Source organism: Sceloporus undulatus, chromosome 3, assembly GCF_019175285.1.
Source record: "Sceloporus undulatus isolate JIND9_A2432 ecotype Alabama chromosome 3, SceUnd_v1.1, whole genome shotgun sequence".
Taxonomy (NCBI): Eukaryota; Metazoa; Chordata; class Lepidosauria; order Squamata; family Phrynosomatidae; genus Sceloporus; species Sceloporus undulatus.
The window spans coordinates 77,453,500-77,471,273 of record NC_056524.1 but is presented as its reverse complement, the minus strand read 5'-3'; positions in this window follow the sequence as shown (position 1 = coordinate 77,471,273).

The window sequence follows — 17,774 nt, the reverse complement described above, 5'->3', positions numbered from 1 at the left end:
GGATAGAAATGATAAAATATAGTAATAATAGTAATAATAATGAGTATAGCATAATACCTAGCAGCTTAATGTCCTTACAGCTTCTCCTGGGATTTGTACCTATAGCCATCCTTAACCAAAGCATATGCAGGCACTGAGTGATTTTTACTAGTGAACAGAGATAGGTGAAATATAGAGCTAATTTGAGGAGCACCATGGCTTCTGTGTTAACTCATTGCAAAGCAATCAGCTGCAGGAATGGGCTACCTGGTCTTTGGCATTTCAGCAGAAGGAAAGATGGATTCATCCAAGTCTTGGGGGCTCAACAGACAGGCGGCCAAAAGCCGCCCCTTTTAGCCCTGGATCGTTGCCGCGGCAACTGCATGCCATGGCAATGATCTGTTCCCTCTTGGGACCAAAAAGAAGCTGCTCAAAGCAGCTTGCTGGAAGGGGTGCCATAATGGTGCTTGTGTGCCATAATGACACCCTTTCCGCAGAGCGCCATTTGGACGAGCACATGCCGACATGGCGCACAGATGGTGAAGGTAGGGCTGGGTGCATGTGGACGCCCAGCCGTGCCAGTCTGTTTAAGGTCTTTCTTTGTTTTTGCCAGTTGCATATATTGAGCTAGTATTCACTGCATGGAGAACTTTAAGTTTTCCTGTGGTACTATGATATATGCTCAGCCAGCCAAATGTTCAGAGTATGTTGAGGAATGCAAGTTTTGCACCACGAACCTGATATTCTGAAGATGAGATTTAGCACCAATCACAGAGAATCCCAGTGCAAACATAAATAATAATAATAACAACAACAACATGGTTAACAGATGTTGAGAGGAGATGTGGGGAAGAAAGCCTGATTCCTTGGCCTCATTCTCACTACCTTTTAAACTGGATCACAATTTAGTTCGAACTGGTTCAAACGTTCCTGGTTCCCACTTAAATCAATTTGCTGAAGCAATTCGGTGAGGAAGGCCATGCACCAGACCCATTTAACCTGTGTCTTTTTTGCTGACTTTTTCACCAAATTGATTCAACGCAAGTGTAAACCAGAAGCGGATCGGAATGGATTCAAATTTGCTCTTCGGCCGGCTGGAGCCAAATCATTTTGAATTGATTCATTTGTGAATGCAAACCACAAGTAGGTTATTTTGATGACAGAAAATGACAGAAAATGCGATCGGGGCAAGTGTAGTATAAACCACGATCTGATGTCGAATTCATCCACCGATTTGGATCACCCACCGATTTATCTGTAAGTGGGAATGAGGCCCTTGACTCACTCCTGATAGTTTAAATGTGGTTAGTAACTGGTTAGTGTTCCAGCTATGTTGTCCCATAGTCTGAGTGAAACAAGATTAAAATCCATAACTGAGCAACATACATATGAAGGAAGATAACAACCTTTTGGTGATGTTTATTGTGTAGGAGTTCTCCTTTGTTTACAGCCATATAATAGTCCGTTAGATTTAAATTTCATGTTTATGGGAACATCTGAATTAAAATGGTGATTAGCCATCTTATTTGGGCTGTAAAAGTGTAATGCCTCTATACCTAAACCAAAATAACTAGTTTGCCAGCTTCCATAGTGATTTTACCACATCATAATCTAATTTCTTTTTATTATTCAAATACTGTAAGCAGCTGTAATGAGCAGGTAGCACAGGAAGAGCCTTTATATATATGCATATGACATTTCCTAGTAGAGGATCTATTATTTTTATTTTTATTTCAGCAAGATTAAACTGTTTTTCATCTTTATTCAGCCCTTCTCATTTAAGGCCATGCTTCAGGGCAGTACTCTCTGAATACTAAACATGTAATGTTAGTTTCACCTTCCATTATCAGTCTCCAACACTTGTGGTCTATAGGATATATCCCTTAATTGACCATAAATCCTAAGGGAGTGAACTTAATCCTTGGGAGTATGTAATAGGCCATATATATATATATATATATATATATATATATATATATATATATTCTTGTAATAATGATTCATTCTCGCATGGGAAGATGCTGCTTAGTATAATAATTACCTGATGATTGGGAGATTAACCAATAATGGGAAAGCATCCAGAAAATACAAAAAATAAAACTGCAGAAATATGTAACATGCAGAATGGGTTCAAATTAATTTATGGGAGAGATTGTAAAATGAGTTGATGACAAGCTAGTGATTATGGAAAAGAATATAAATATTCCAGTTGCAACACAAACAAAGTGAGAGGAAAGAATAATCTTATAAGGTTCAACGGTAAAATCTTATGAATTTAACTAAGGTCCTAAATACACTGCAGAAATAATCCAGTCGGAGACTGCTTTAACTGCCCTGGCTCAATGCTAGGGAATTCTGTGAGCTGTAGTTTTGTGAGATATTTAGCCTTCTTTATCAGAGAGGTGTGATGCCACAATAAACCACAATTCCCAGTTTTCCCTAGCACTAAGCCAGGTCAGTTAAAGCTGTCTCAAACTATTTCTGCAGTGTGTTTTGGACCAAAGTTGACTTGGAACATGGGTATAAACACATCTACATTAGACTGATTAGTACAGTATGCTCAATACAACAATAAAAAGTGAATACCACAGATCTTCTGTGCATATGCTGTTGTTATAGGCATCTACAAAAACACAGAGAGATTTACGGAAACAAAGATATAGCAAAAAAGTAAGACATTTCACAATCATTGTTTTCAGAGCATAGTGTCATTTGCTTTAGAAATATGATGATCAAGATTACAAATGCCAAAATCCAGAAACACCCTCTTGGACCTCAAGTAGATTCCAACCCCAGAAAAAGCTACTTTTGAATTTTGGACCATTTTAACATATCTGAGGCCCGTTACAGACGGGCCTGAAAATACAGACTGGGTAAAATACAGACTGGGTCACTTCCTGACGCCCCTAACCCTAATATGGACCCAGTCCGTACAAAATGGTGGCGGCCGTTCCACACGGCTGCCGCCATCTTGACGTAGGGGACGCGCTGCGTCCGCACGTCACGCCCTGGAAATGACGCCACGAGTGCGTGCTTTGGCACTTGCGGCGTCTCTTCTGGGGTGCAAGAAGGAGTGCGATTTTCGCACTCCTTCTTTGCAGCGTTCGGGAACCACGCTGTTTGGCTGCTGCGGTTCCCGGATGTTGTAACCAGCGGCGGCAGCAGACCGCCGCTTTTCGGCAGTCTGTAACCCGCCTCAGTCAGAAAAATGAGCTTGACATCAGGAAGTTCTCTTTAAAAGGGAATATCTTAAAACAAAGAGTGACCATCTAGACTAACTGAGACATTAGTCAATACTTTGTTTGTTGTTATTGTTATTGTTGTGTGCCTTCAAATCATTTCTGACTTATGGTAACCCTAAGGCTTTTATTATGGGGTTTTCTTGACAAGATTTGTTCAGAGGAGGTTTGTCATTGCCTTTCCCTGAAGCTGGGAGTATGTGACTTGTCCAAGGTCACCCAGTGGGTTTCATGGCCAAACTGAGAATAGAATTTTGATCTCCAGAGTCATTGTCCAACATTCAAACCACTATGCCACACTATCTCAGACAACCACCCACTTAAGAATTGTTGAGGTGATCACCTTGCCCCACGTATGACATTCCTTATCCCATGTCCTGTTTGCACTGCATTGTTTTCCAACTTGAGGATAACATGCTGGGAAAGAAAGGCTGGGGCTATTCAATTGTTGTCCAGTAATTCAATCAGTAGTCTTGACACATTTGATGTTGCTAAATAATGGAGCCACTTTCTTTCTGAAATGTATGCAGGCTATAAGATGTGACTAGGTTTCTCAGCTAGCACTTTTCTATGCTTAACCAGACAATCAAAAGTGATTCTATTTTAGAACATGCACATGTACATCATGGCAGAGATGTTGTACAAATATGGCCATATCACAACAGTATGTACATGAAAATGTAATGTGTGTGAGTTCGAGCTCTGTAGTGGAGAGGATGGCCATTATAGCTTCCTGATAGAAGGTTTCTCATAGTCTTGGCCCTGTTCTCCACAGCAGAGCTTTTAAAATTCTTTTTCATTAAGGATCTACTACTGTGCCATTTTATTGTACTCACTCTCTCTCTCTCTCTCTCTCTCACACACACACACACACACACACACAATTGTTTGTGCATTTATAACTTAGATTGTTTGGTCTTAGAACTTCAGAAAAAGTATCAGTACAGTTATAAGACTGCAGGTGTAGTTGTTGTTTTCCCTAACTTCCAAATAGCAGTTTGCACTACCCGACAAACCTCTTTATAAATATGGTGGACCACTTTGGATACAACAGGTAAGCCAAGCTTGGAAAGTTACCCTTAAGAAGAATGAACATGATGATACCCTGAAAACAACCATATCAGAATAGTGGTGGGTGCTGCTCTGGACACAGTATATTATCCCACCAGTCCTCAGTTACAGATGGCATCACTATGTTGTTATATCCATTCTTCTTAATGGATTCTTAAATAATCATATATATATATATATATATATATATATATATATATATATTTCTTAAATAATCTTAAATAACACTCCAAACTCTGCAGAACGTTCTGCCACATCATGCAATGAGCCAGGTGCATTGAGGGGTACACAAGTCCATGGGATGTGCTTACAGGGGATTTCTGAATTGCAGCTAATATGATTATTTAAATGATTGTTTTCTGTATTTACACATTTTTGAAACACATAGCAGGTAAATGATTACTTATATGTATGCATAAATGGCATTAATATCATTTATTAATTGATTTTATCAAATAATAAATTTATCAAATTTATCAAATAAATACATAGAGATAATGTAAGTTTATTAATTAGTTTAATAAAGAATCACATGAATGCCTTCCATGTGCACACAGCCTGTTCTTGTTGGAATAGAATTTCTCATGTGATCCACAGACTTCCAATTTGTACAAGTGCCAAGTGGCTATTGACTGCAGCTCTTGCAACTAGATCTCTTAAGCTGGCTCATATAGAAGAAAATTCTAGTGATGGTTGGCTGCTAAATGCATTTAGTTCACCGTTTTATCAATCTTGCAGCAGCTTAGAATCTTATATTGGGCAGAAAGTCAACCCAGAGGTGACCTGAGAGGGTAAGCTGTACATTTTGGAGGCTACATGTACATCTTGTACTTCTGAAATTGTAGAGAGGTGTAATTTTTTTAAAAAAAACCCAAATCAGTCAAAGAGATCCTACTTTCTCTGAGTTAGCAACATGACATTTTACAGACCAAAATATTTCCAAAACAATGAAGCTGTATAGCTATTCAGATTATGAAAGATGATCCAAATATATTAAAATCAGTACAGTCAGCCCTCCATACCAGCGTGGGTTCAGTTTTAGACCCCCAGCCCCACCCTGTGGATGCCAAAGAATGTAGGACCTCCTGTCCCATTACCTTCAATGGATGAAATGTGCATGGCCATGTTGGCATGGTTGCGCGCATACACCACTGTTAACAATAATGAAGTGGATCAGTACAAGTCAAACAATATTCAATTCTATAGCACTGTATTCAGTTGAATTTACACCATATCTGCCACATGTTGTTCATGGCCTGCTTAATGAGGATCTAGTACAACCACATTAAAGCATCAGAATCCATGTACTGGCAAACTACAGCTGGGAATAATATATACCTTTAGCTCAAATGTTGTTGGACCCAAGCCACTTGTGATCACTATGCCGACATCTTTTAAGAGTTTCACAGATTTGTTGGAGTACTCTAGTGAAAGATAATCCCTGAGAATTTGTTTAGAGAACTGACAGTCTAATTAACTCAATTAATTTGGCAAGCTATGGCAATTCAAATTACTGTTGAGTTGAAACCACAGACCACCTTCAAAGGGGAAAATTATGTAATTAATTACTCACACATGATTTGGGTTCCTTGAAGTGAAATAGTCTGAAGGATGGATGTTGTTACATTCATGAACAAGTATTCCAATGTACGAAAGTCATAACCAAATTTAGCACTTACACTTATATGGAAGACCAGTGATGTCCCTAGGGTTTGTGTCACCTGGTGCAATCAGTCATGGCAGGAAACAGGACTTATGGGAATGGGACTTCCAGTGTGGGATTTACAGTGCGTGTGACAGCGCACATGCACAGACAGAGATCCCGCATGCACCCCCAGGGAGCAGCCGCACATCCCCAGGAAGGGCCATGGAAAAGGGCTGCAGATGCCCCACGCCCCCAGGAAAGTCTCGGGAGAAGGCACCAGGCCCTGGGGAGGGCTGCAGATGCCCTGCGCGATCATGGGAAAGGCTGGGGAAAAGGCACCGGGCCCCAGGGAGGGCAGGGGACTGACCAGGTGTCATCCTCCTCTTTTGGGGTGTTACCCCCTTCTGGGGTGTCACCTGGTGCAGTCTGAACCCCCTGCATCCTCCCACTGACACTACTGCAGAAGACCATTTTGAACTTAACTCAGTGATGTTGTATATGTCCATTGCCACATTTAAACTGGGCCATCATTCATTCATTCATTCATTCATTCATTCCCCATTTTCCCCCAAAATTGGGACTCAAATCAGCTTACAAATTAGTAAAGCTAGTAGAGAATTTGAAAAATATGAAAACATAAGTATATGTGTGTTTGTGTGTGTTTAAGTTATTTTAAAAAACAAACCATCTATAGAGTTAAAACCATTTAAAATGAATTATATGATATATAAAAAGTCAACAAAGTAGTATGCTATTAAACACGCATCCCAGTCATTTTCTAAAGGCTTGGTAGATTGGGAAAGTTTTCACTTGCCAGTAGAAGGAGAACAAGGTTGGAGCCTTGTCCCTACCAAATTTGCCTAGGTCTCTAGACATTATCACATGGGAGGAATGTCTCCCAATTTCGAAAGAAAAGCAAGTAGGGCCAATTCGGAAATGAACACAAGTATGGTGATGGTTATCACACCACAGAAGAACACAGCGTCCATCCCAAAGCCAAAGTAGTGCAAATGCAAAAGAAATTATCATATGAATACTTACCCTTCATAGTCTAGAATTCGAATTAGCATCCCTGCACATGCGCAGTGAGGGCAGAATCGGATTGTGACCTTTTTACACTTCCGGAAGGGCTTGCCTCCAGTTCCCGTTATTGTGTCTTTCTTCATTCATTACCCTTTATTTCACATTATTACGCAATTCACCAATTCAAAACCAGTCGAAAGCAATCTTGTACTTGGTTTGAGCATTGGAATATGGCTCTAGAAAGCAGGGATCAAATGCAACTGGGTGACCTGGTGCAAGTCACACTTTCTCAGCCTCCTCAGAAAATGGCAATGGCAAACCCCATCTGAATAAACCTGCCAAGAAAACCCAAAAAGTGGGGTGGGGTCTCCAGATGGTTGTGTGTGTGAGAGAGAGACTGTGTCTGTGCCTTGAGGTCCCAAGCTATGGGGGGAATGGGGGAGTGAAGGAGTCCCTCCCATTTGGAAGTGAGGTTGTGGGGGGCCTGGATCCTCTCTGTTTCTAACCTGGCCCCTTGGGAGTCCCATTGAAGGCAATGGCACTGCCTTGCCGTGAGTCGGAAGAAGGGAAAAGGGGAGGGGAAGCTGTGCAGGAACCAGAGCTGGAGACTAAGGCTACATCCACACTGGAGAAATAACCCAGTTTGGCACCCCTTTAACTCTTTGTGGCTCAAGGCTATGGAATTCTGGGAGTTGGAATTTGTTGTGAGCCCAGAGCGATGTCCCTTAGGGGAGGAAAAGAGATCCACATTCCCCAGGCTGCCCCACTCCATCCTCCCCCAAAAGAGGAGGAATGAGGGAAGAAGAAGAACTCTTTGGGGCTAATCAAAAGGGGGGGGGAGTTTTCTCTCTCTTTTTGAAGCCCCTTGGCCCTGGAGGAAGGAAAGAAGGAAGGCAAAAAGATCCCTGAGGGGCACAAGGGGCCAGGAGCAGGGCAAGCCCCAAGCCCTTCATTTTGGGCAGAGAGAGAGCTTGAAGGACGCCTAATGGAGAGCCTCCCCACCACCACCACCACTCTTTCATGTCAAAAACAGCTGCTTCTCCTCCCAGCTGCCGGGGAAGACCAAGGAGCCCCAGAAGCCAAAACAAAAACGGAGGATCATGGGAACTGATGCGGGGGAATACCACGGCCACAGCAGACATGCATATCACACCAAACAACACCACATTGAATGTGAAGTAGCCTGAGAATAGGATTTGTGAATTTGCTAGTTCACCGAATTTACTTAATTTTGGATTGATATGGAATTGTATTCAGAATGTGTTCCCATTGCCAGCAATTTCATGAGATACCCATGATTACGTTCAGGATGACATTGGATTATACTTCCAGATTCCATCATGTGATCATGACCTCTAAGACAGGGAGAAGGGCCTCTCCCAAAGATCTTAGGGCTTGAACTTTACACTGAATATATACAGTAATGTTAGCAGCTTCCCCCTTGGTCAAAGACAGAGAATATTGGAGCATCCAGATGTGCTGGGCTACAACTTTCATAATACTTTGCCATTGGCCATGATGTCTGAGACTTGAGAATTTGTCCAACATATCTGAAAGTCAAAAATTCCCCATCTAAGACCTATATTATGGGTAATAATAATAATAATAATAATAATAATAATAATAATAAACTGTTTATTTTTATACCGCTTTTCCTTGAGATCAATGCGGTGTACATCTACAAGAGCTATCACATACAATATAAAAACAGTTAAAAACATTTCAATAATAATCACAATTATTCAATAAAATTATCTAAAAACAGCTATAAAATATCGATTAATCTAATTGGGGAATAAGTTCTCTACAGTGAGTCGGGAGGGTATGCTTGCCAGAAGAGATAAGTTTTTAACACCTTTTTGAAGGCTTCCAGTGTACTGCTGAGGCGGATCTCTTCACGAAGTGCATTCCAAAGAGTAGGAGCTATCGCTGAGTAAGCTCTTTGATGGGTTGTTGCCAGTCGTACCTTAGGGTGTTCGAGTAGCAATTTCCCCGATGTTCTCAAAGTGTGGGGCAGACTGTGTAGGGAGAGGCGTTCCCTCAAGTAACTTGGGCCTAAGCCATGTAGGGCTTTAAACGTAATAACCAACACTTTGTACTGGGACCGGAAGAGAATTGGCAGCCAGTGGAGAGATTTTAATACGGGAGTTATATGATCTGATCTAGATGTGCCCGTGACCAGTCTGGCTGCAGCATTTTGAATCAGCTAAAGCTTCCGAACCTGGTACAAAGGTAGTCCCATGTAGAGCGCGTTACAGAAATCCAAACGAGAGGTTACCAATGCATGTACTACCGTTTCTAGGTCTTTTCGATCCAGTCAGGGTACCTGGTATATTAGACACTGAGTATATGCAGTTTCACATGTGGAAATTTCTAGTGCAGTTGCTCATTTAAATACCTTATGAAAAAGCTTAATTTGCTAGCCAGACTGCTATCTGGTGTGCACACAAATCATCAGTCTTTTGCCAATTGCACTACCTTTTGATCTCAATTTGAGGTGTTGATTTTGACCTACAAAGCTCTAAGGAGCTTGGGGACATGTTATCTAAAAGACTGTATCCTCTGATATGAGCCTTCCTAGGACTGAGATTCTCAATTAGAGGCCCTGTTGTATGTCCAACCAGCCCATGGGTCTATGTTTTTTCAGCTGCAAATGCAAGGCTTTTTGTCTACAGCATTTCAGCTGTAAAACTACCTGCCGGAGAAGTCAGGCTGCCCACATTACTACTGAGCTTCCCATAGACAACCAATGTTTCACAAAGTCTTTGGTCCTTAAAATCATAATTGCCTTTAGGGGACTGTTTTAATTGGGTTTTTCAAGCTTTTTTTGTGTTAATTATTTTTAAACACAATTCTTGCCTGTTTTTCTATATATCCTGCATTGGTTCAGGAGTCACGATGGGATGAGATGCAAATAATTGTAATTAATACTAATTAAATAATATGGTTCACTGTTTCCATTAAATATAGTTCTAAGTATTTATCAACTTTTTGCTTCAACAATATTTCTAGGTAATATTTTAACAGTGTGCTATATTCCTGCAATAAACAATCATGGAGGGTTTTTCTTCTATATTTGCTCACTGGGTAGCTCCAGTTTGTGTGGGGGCATACCATGCGTTACTAAAAAAGATAATTCATACCAGCATTTTGCTCAGTTTCTGCAAATGACTACTATTATTTTGGCTTTTTCCAATGCATATTCAGGACAGTTATTTTATCTGAAGATATGCCCTTGTTTGTCTCAGTATTTACATATGTGCTGGTAAACTGGCTTTTGGTTTCTTTTATTGCTGAGATACATAAGGTACATTAAAAAATGGTACAAAGAGGTACATAATAAAAATGGGAAGCTAATATTTAAAGGAGACTATCAAACAGGTGGTGGTAAATGAAATACTGAATGTTACAAAATAGGGTTCTGTTTGAGTATGACATTGTTCAAGAGGAGTTGAATTATGATTTTTGCATTCAGGGATGCAGAACCACTGTAAGTCTGTAGTATACGTGCTTCTCATGCACAACTTCTTCAGATACTGACTACAAATAATAATATATTGAAAACACTACACAAATATATAAAATCAGCTGAAATGTATAACAATAGTAGAGAAAACTCTATTTGCATCTTGTTGAACCCACTTCACCCACCCCACTCAGATACAGTGTCACTAAATGAATGGAGCTCAGAAACGATTATTAAGGGGTTGTTAAACTGAATAGCATTTAGCTCTCATTGTAATAGAGGCGAAGAAGGAAAGGCATGTGTGTCAAGTAACAGGAATATTGCTGGCTGGTTTAGTTGTCATGGTGATTCCTTTGAGACTAGGATAGTACAGTAAATGGTGTTCGCTTAAGCTGCAAACCTAAATGTGGATCTAAAGTTCCATTGAGTCCACTGGGACTTACTTCTGAGTACACATTCCAGTGGCCTGGATTACTAGAGAGTTGTGCTTTGGAGATAACAGCAACATGGAGCTATAACAAGCTGTGTGCTGTTGTGCAGCTGATGCTTTCTCTTTTCTATTTGCATCAGAAAGCTTTGCAGAAAACAGCATTTGGAGCCAAATCTTGTGTAAAATCTTCTATAATGGTTAGCTAGTGTTTGTGAAATTAAAAACTAAGGCTGTAATCCTATATGTTTGCAATCCTAGCTAACACTGCAGCATTCCTGCAGTTGTCCCTGAAATAAAGAAGAGATCAGAAAGCGGGGTGGGAGTCTTCAGATGGTCGTGTGTGTGTTTGATCTTGGATTTCCCCATACCTTTCCTTATAGATTACTCTCATTTCTCAGACCTCTGACCTCCAATAGTGTTAGAGAAGGGGGATATGAAGCTGTTGTGTGTCCAGAGCAGGGAAGAGGTCTGGATGTACCACACTGTTGTTGTTGTTGTTGTTGTTGTTGTTATATTTAAGTTATTTTGCAAAATTTGAAATTTCCTAGGGGAAAGGTGGGCAACTTGTGGCCTCCAGATGTTATTCGGTTGTAATTCCCATGAACTCTAGCAAACATGGTAAGTTGTGCCCAAGAACATATAGAGGGCCAAAATGATATTAAACACAAATCCATATATGATTAATTTTAAATAATTTATAATTATATGATACTAACGGGTCAGTAGCTTTTAAAGTACATGCCAGTTTATCAAGTGTAAAAAAAAATGTACTATAAAATATAGTTAAAATACTCCAATACATTTAAAATATTATACAATATGAACAGGTCTCTCTGGCCATAACATCATAAGAACAACATTAAATATGAATACCTTTCTTAATGTATAAAACACAGATTTTGCAAAGTGATCTATTCTTTTGAAATATTGTCTTGTCTTTTAAAAAAAATATTCTTCTTCTGGGCACCAACATCTGGGCACAATGAAAGTATACTACTTCAGGTGGAACATGTGCAAACATAAATAAGAATTTTTACATGCAAATTCTGTGCATTTTGATTACTTCAGCTTAATTTAATTCAGACACACTGACCTATGCTGAAGCTTTTGTGTAAATTCTAGTTGTGATCAACAGCAAAAAAATTAGCCCAATCTACCAGATATCTAAAGACTGAGGGTTTTTTAAAAAAAAAAAAAAAAAGAGGGGCAAATTTATTATAATTCTAATATTTTATTGAACTATGCTTGGAGTTAATTTGATTAGAAAAGAGCGATTTTACCTGTCAAAAACGGGCCACATGATCTACAGAGTATCTGCAGTGAAACTCTTCAATGTAAGCTAATTCTAAATGGCTGACATTGCTCAGGAGGGATTTAAAATACTTGCTAGCAAATATCTTGTAAGGAAATTAGACTCCTATATTGGACAGAATCAAAGGCCAGAGGGGGAGGGAGGGAGAGGAGAAGCAGCAGCAGCAGCACCACCACCACCACCACCACTGCCACCTTTTGCTTCCTTTGAACTTGTATCTACAGCACAGGAGTTGCAAACATTCCTTTTAAAAATTAAGTACATGTATAGTACAAAGCCCAAAACATAATTGGTTGCCATTATTATTTCCAGTTTCATAAACTAACTTTACTTTCCCATTTTTAAAAGGAACCAAGCTAGGTATTTTAGCTACTTTTTAAAAAAAAAAAATACTATAAATCGACTCTAAGGTGTGCCTGTGGCACAAAGCACACACACCATTGTCACCTCAGCCAGTGGTGTCTGTCCATGAGGTTGGTGTCACCTAGTGGCTGTGGAGAGCCATTTGGCCTCTGTTGCTTGAGGGGGCGGTACTATAGCCTCCAGAGGGCCGTTTGAAATCCACCGTGGCTACTTGGCAAGCAAGAAGAGGACAGGATGCCCCTTCTCATTCGCCCAACAATCACGCTAGTACTACTGGGTGAATCACTGGGGGTGTCACCCAGTGCGTTCTATATCCTCTGTATCCACTAGTCCACTGCATAATCCACTGCATTATCACTCCTGATAATCGACTATTACTAGGTAGTCTAGGGACAAATTTGCACTACACAATTATAGAGTTATTATGCCAGTTTAACTGTCATGGTTCCATTCTATAGACTCCTGGCACTGGCCATGCAGGCAACAGCATTTGCAATTCTCAGCAAGAGCTCCCCAGTGCCTTTCCAAACTACAAACCTCATGATTCCATAGGATTGAACCATGACCGTTAAAGTAGAATAATAATTCTAAAACTGTGTGGTGTGAATGGGCCCCAAATCACAGAGTGCTGGCTGAAGTCTCTGGAATCTTTATACTTCCCCAGGGTAGAAGGAGATGAAGCTCAGGACCAGTGGTATTGGATGAGGATAAAGACTGATTTTGGTCAGTGTTTTAAATCTTCAGCATGAATCTCACCTATTCTCAGCAGAGACCATTGTACTTTGACTCAGTGTAAAAGCTGTTTGTTTGTATGTTATGCTCAAACACACCTTGGTGCACCCAAAAACCAGAAGCAAGGAGAAGCAACGGGACAAAAAATTGGTGGTTGTCTGCATTTAGGTTAGTAGCAATAGCAATACCATTTACATTTCTATACCACTTAATAGTGAACTCAGCACACTCTAAGAGTTTACAAGTTGTAGGCCAATTATACTATTTGGAGCAAGGCAGAGAGTGGTGGGTCAAAATTCATGAATTTTCCTGTATGTACAAGATCTGGGAGCAGCATCAAACAGAGAGGAAAAATTATACTCCATGGACTGGCACTGAACCTTCCATTAAAGGGCCTAGAAAAACTATTCATCTTCCATGTATTTTGTAGGGTAAGTCTGTTTAGGATGCAAACCCTCAAGGGTCTGTTAACAACTGCTTGACCTTTTGGGTTGCCACATTGCCTGGTTATTTCCTAGATTCTCTGGGCTCATTTACCCAGATTCTCTTTGTTCCCATTTGCATGGTCAGCTGGCTCTGCTGCCAACTTTCTCAACTCTTACTTCTTAATTTCTGGACATCACAAAGTCCCAAAAGGGTCTCAAGGGCTGGGCCCAGAATTTAGGTGAATCCTCATGCAGGCGACCAGAGAAACCAACCCACAATAGAGTTTCAAGATGCAGCACAAGGCACAGCATGAACCAACAACTGAGCCATTAATTTTAAAAGTAAAATTATCCCTCATTAATTTACAGTCATCATGTAACCAGCATTAATAGAGAAATCAGTTGCAAGTAATGTGCTATCCATGACTTTTAACTTCCAAACTGTAATACAGCACCTCTTCTGCTTCTCTCTTCTCCTTATCTGTAGGCTTTGGCTGTGTAGGTATGCACTGTCTGATCTAAAGAGACCCTGTGTGTAAAGTTGCAATCTTATGTACATTTACTTTTCAGTAAACACCATTGAACATCATAGGAATGATGTCCAAGTCGATGTGAATAGGAGCAGATGGCACATCTTTCTTTTCTTGTGAAGTTAAGTTTTGACAGTGTCACTCTGTTAACATTTCATTGTCAAGCCATGTATTTGTAAAAATAATATCTAGCCTGAAACAGTCAGGTCAGGTTAACAGATAGTAGCCCTAGAAACTGAAATTATAATGACAACTGCAGCAAGAGCGGCAGGAGCAGAGTAACATAAAGCACTCAACCAATGTCCTTGAGCACAGTTTAAGAGGGATTATACTTAGGCAAGATAAGGTCAGGGTCAGCAGAGAAGGCTCTAGTGTCAGAAGTGGAGCAGCAAACTCCTCAGCTTCTCCCCCATCAGAAGGTATCTAAAGCCAGCCAGTGGCATGTGAAGCAAAAAACAAAACAAAAAAACATGCTCAAACCTCCATACCCACTTCACAATACAGTGACATGTTGGAATAGTAAGAATATGATGTGCCCTTTCATGACACTGAAATCCACTGTTCATATCACCTAGGAGCTGTTTACACAGACCAAAAAAAAATCAGCCTCACATCTAATTTTCCTGGCCTGCAACCACTCTGCAGCAACCCTCAATGCCACATACTGTCAAACACATTGAGGTGACATCAGGCATAAGCAGCCACACATTAGCTCCACTGCTGTTTTGCTTTTGCTCCAATGTTTTTTGCCTTTTCAATATGCATCAGCCTATTAACCAGCAGCTATTATTGCTTGCCTGTCAATCTAGATCACCTTACATTCTGATTGGACACTTCCCTTCCAAGCCCCTTTCCCCTTTTTTCCAGGGAGGGAATTTTAAACACACACACACACACACACACCACTATATTTTATTTATCTTTTATTTATAGAAATGTCCAGCCATGAGATCAGCAGTCAGAGATCATCTCCCTGCCACTCATGTGTCATATCTGTTTTTACTCTTTGTAGGGCCCATTCCCACTTACATTTAAACCAGTTTGCAAATCGTATTGACACCGGGTTGTGGATTTGATTGAGGCCAATACCTAGTTCCCACTATAGAAGTGAATTATTTCAATAATTCTTTGCATTTGTGTCTTTTTTGACATGCTTGTAGTTTACACCAGCTGGTCTTTATATGTCAATTATATGACACGCATGTACACGCCATCTGTGCCAACCTGGGCTGCTTCCTGGGGCTCCAGAGCTCCCAAGCCTCCTAGGGAGCAGGCAATCCAGACGCTCCATGATGGGGGGGGGCGATGCCCAACACCCCCAGTGGAGAGGAAGCTGAGGCAGTTTTTTTGGACAGTTTCCTCAGAGCAGACTTTGCCATTGCCGTTCTCCGAGGCTGAGAGAGTGGGTCTTGCCCAAGGTTACCCAGTGGTTTGCATGGCTCAGTGTGGGGATTCAAATTCTCTTTCCCCCAGGCATTCTCTAATTCCAGGGGGATTATACCACCACCACTGCCACCACCTCCCAGAGATTTTGGGGCTCTCCTCCCCTCCCCCACCTCCCCACCCCCACTATGCATGCACACCATCCCCCACCCCCACCTACCCGACGCAGGGAAGCCTGGCCAGGAGGTCACCCTTCCTCCTCCTTCTGTGATGCCTTCAGGAGTCTCCAGCCAGGGGAGGCTCAGCCATTGCCTCTTGGGGGAACCAAGCCTCCAACAGCAGTGGAAATTCAATGGCTCCAGGATAGGGTGGGGGCATGCCCAACATCCCTGATGGAGAGGAAGCCAGAATGGATGGCATTTTGGAATTCCTCCTGGAGTAAAAGTTGGAATGTAGGATGGGTCCCCAAAGACTTGTGAGGTATGGGATGCACCAGTGTACCAACCCACTGCCCCAGTAATCCCTCTCCTCTAGTTTGATGTGATTCAGGTCCATTGTTCCCACTTGCTTGCTAGTCGTTTCTTTTCAAAAGAACTGCCAAAAAACTAGTGTCAGGAAAGAGTGTGGTTTTTTTTTTTCATTTGTCTCGCTTCAAAGTGAGACAGAATGATTACAGTCGCATCTGAAACCATTTCCAATGGGAACGAGGCACAAATAAAGCAAACAGCCAGTCGACGTAAATCATTGTGGGAATGGCCCCATAGTCTTCCCCTCACTTTGATCCTCTCCCCAACTTATCAGCATTGTGTAGTCTTTGTTTTTACTTCAGAGATGGTGTGCATGCATTCCCTCCCTCTGATCATTCACTTGCTTGTTTGCTCATGCAGAGATCTCATGCACTCCTTTCCCCACACCTCCCATACATATATAGGGTTGCCATAATTCCGGACCTACAAAACGGGGAAAATGTAGGACAAAATTTTCAATTGTAGGACACCGAAAAATGTGTCCTACGTTTGAAAATTTTGCCCTACATTTTTCCGCGGAGGGGAGCGGAGGCCAAGCGGCGAGGGAAAGCCTCCACTTAAGGAGGCTTTTCCCTCCCCGTCCCTGGGCCCTGGGCTCGCCGCGATCGGGGCCTCTCTTCCTTCCCCAGCCTCCCAGAGGCCGCGGAGGAAGCGCGAGGCCGCGGGCGATCGCCGAGGCCTCCCTTCCTTTCCTGGCCTCCGCAGAGGCCGCGGAGGAAGGGCCAGGCCTCGCGCGATCGCGGGGCCTCCCTTCCTTCCCCGGCCTCCCGCAGAGGCCGCGGAGGAAGGGCCAGGCCTCGCGCGATCGCCGGGGCCTCCCTTCCTTCCCCGGCCTCCAAGAGGCTGAGGAGGAAGGCGCGAGGCTGCCGGTGATCGCCGGGGCCTCGCCTCTTCCTGCCTCCGCGGAGGCCAGGAAGGTGAGGAGGCCTCCGCGGAGGCCAGGAAGGAGTGAGGAGGCTGCAGGGAGACGGGGAGGTTGGCACGGCTTGCGCGCAGGAAGTGCCACCTCCCTGCAGCCTCCTCCGCCCCGGCCTTGCTGCCCTCCTCTTCCTCCGCGCACGGCCATGCGCGGTGGAGGAGGAGGAGGCAGCGAGACCCCCCGGGTTGCTCCGCAACCCCGCTGCAACCGGGCTTTTCCCGGTTTGGGCGGCACCCGTGCAGTGAACGGGCAGGTGCCGCCAAAACCGGGAAAAACCCGGTTGCAGCCGGTTATGGCAACCCTACTATAATGCAGATCTCCATATGTGTGAGCAAGCAATTGGGGGGGGTTGAGAATGCATGAGATCTCTGCACAAGTGAATGAGCAAATGATTAGGGAAGGCAGAAGGCATACACATGCTCCTTTCACAAATAAAAACTCGATGCTGATCGCATGGGGGATGGATTGGAGTGAGGGAAGATTACAAAGAATAAAAGCCAACTTGACCCTTGGGCAGGGGGGAGAGAGGAAGGGGTAGCCTGATCTAGACCCTCACCATTAATGTCATGGCTGAACAGGCATTAAGGCAGAAAAACATGGCAGCACATATCAGGTTTGCCAGACCCAACCAGTCCCTTCCACAAAACCCCCTCCCAACCCGGTCTCCCTACTGAAGCTGCCTTGGAGCACCAGCCACAAACAGGAAAATCTGGATTTTTAGAAGTAGTAG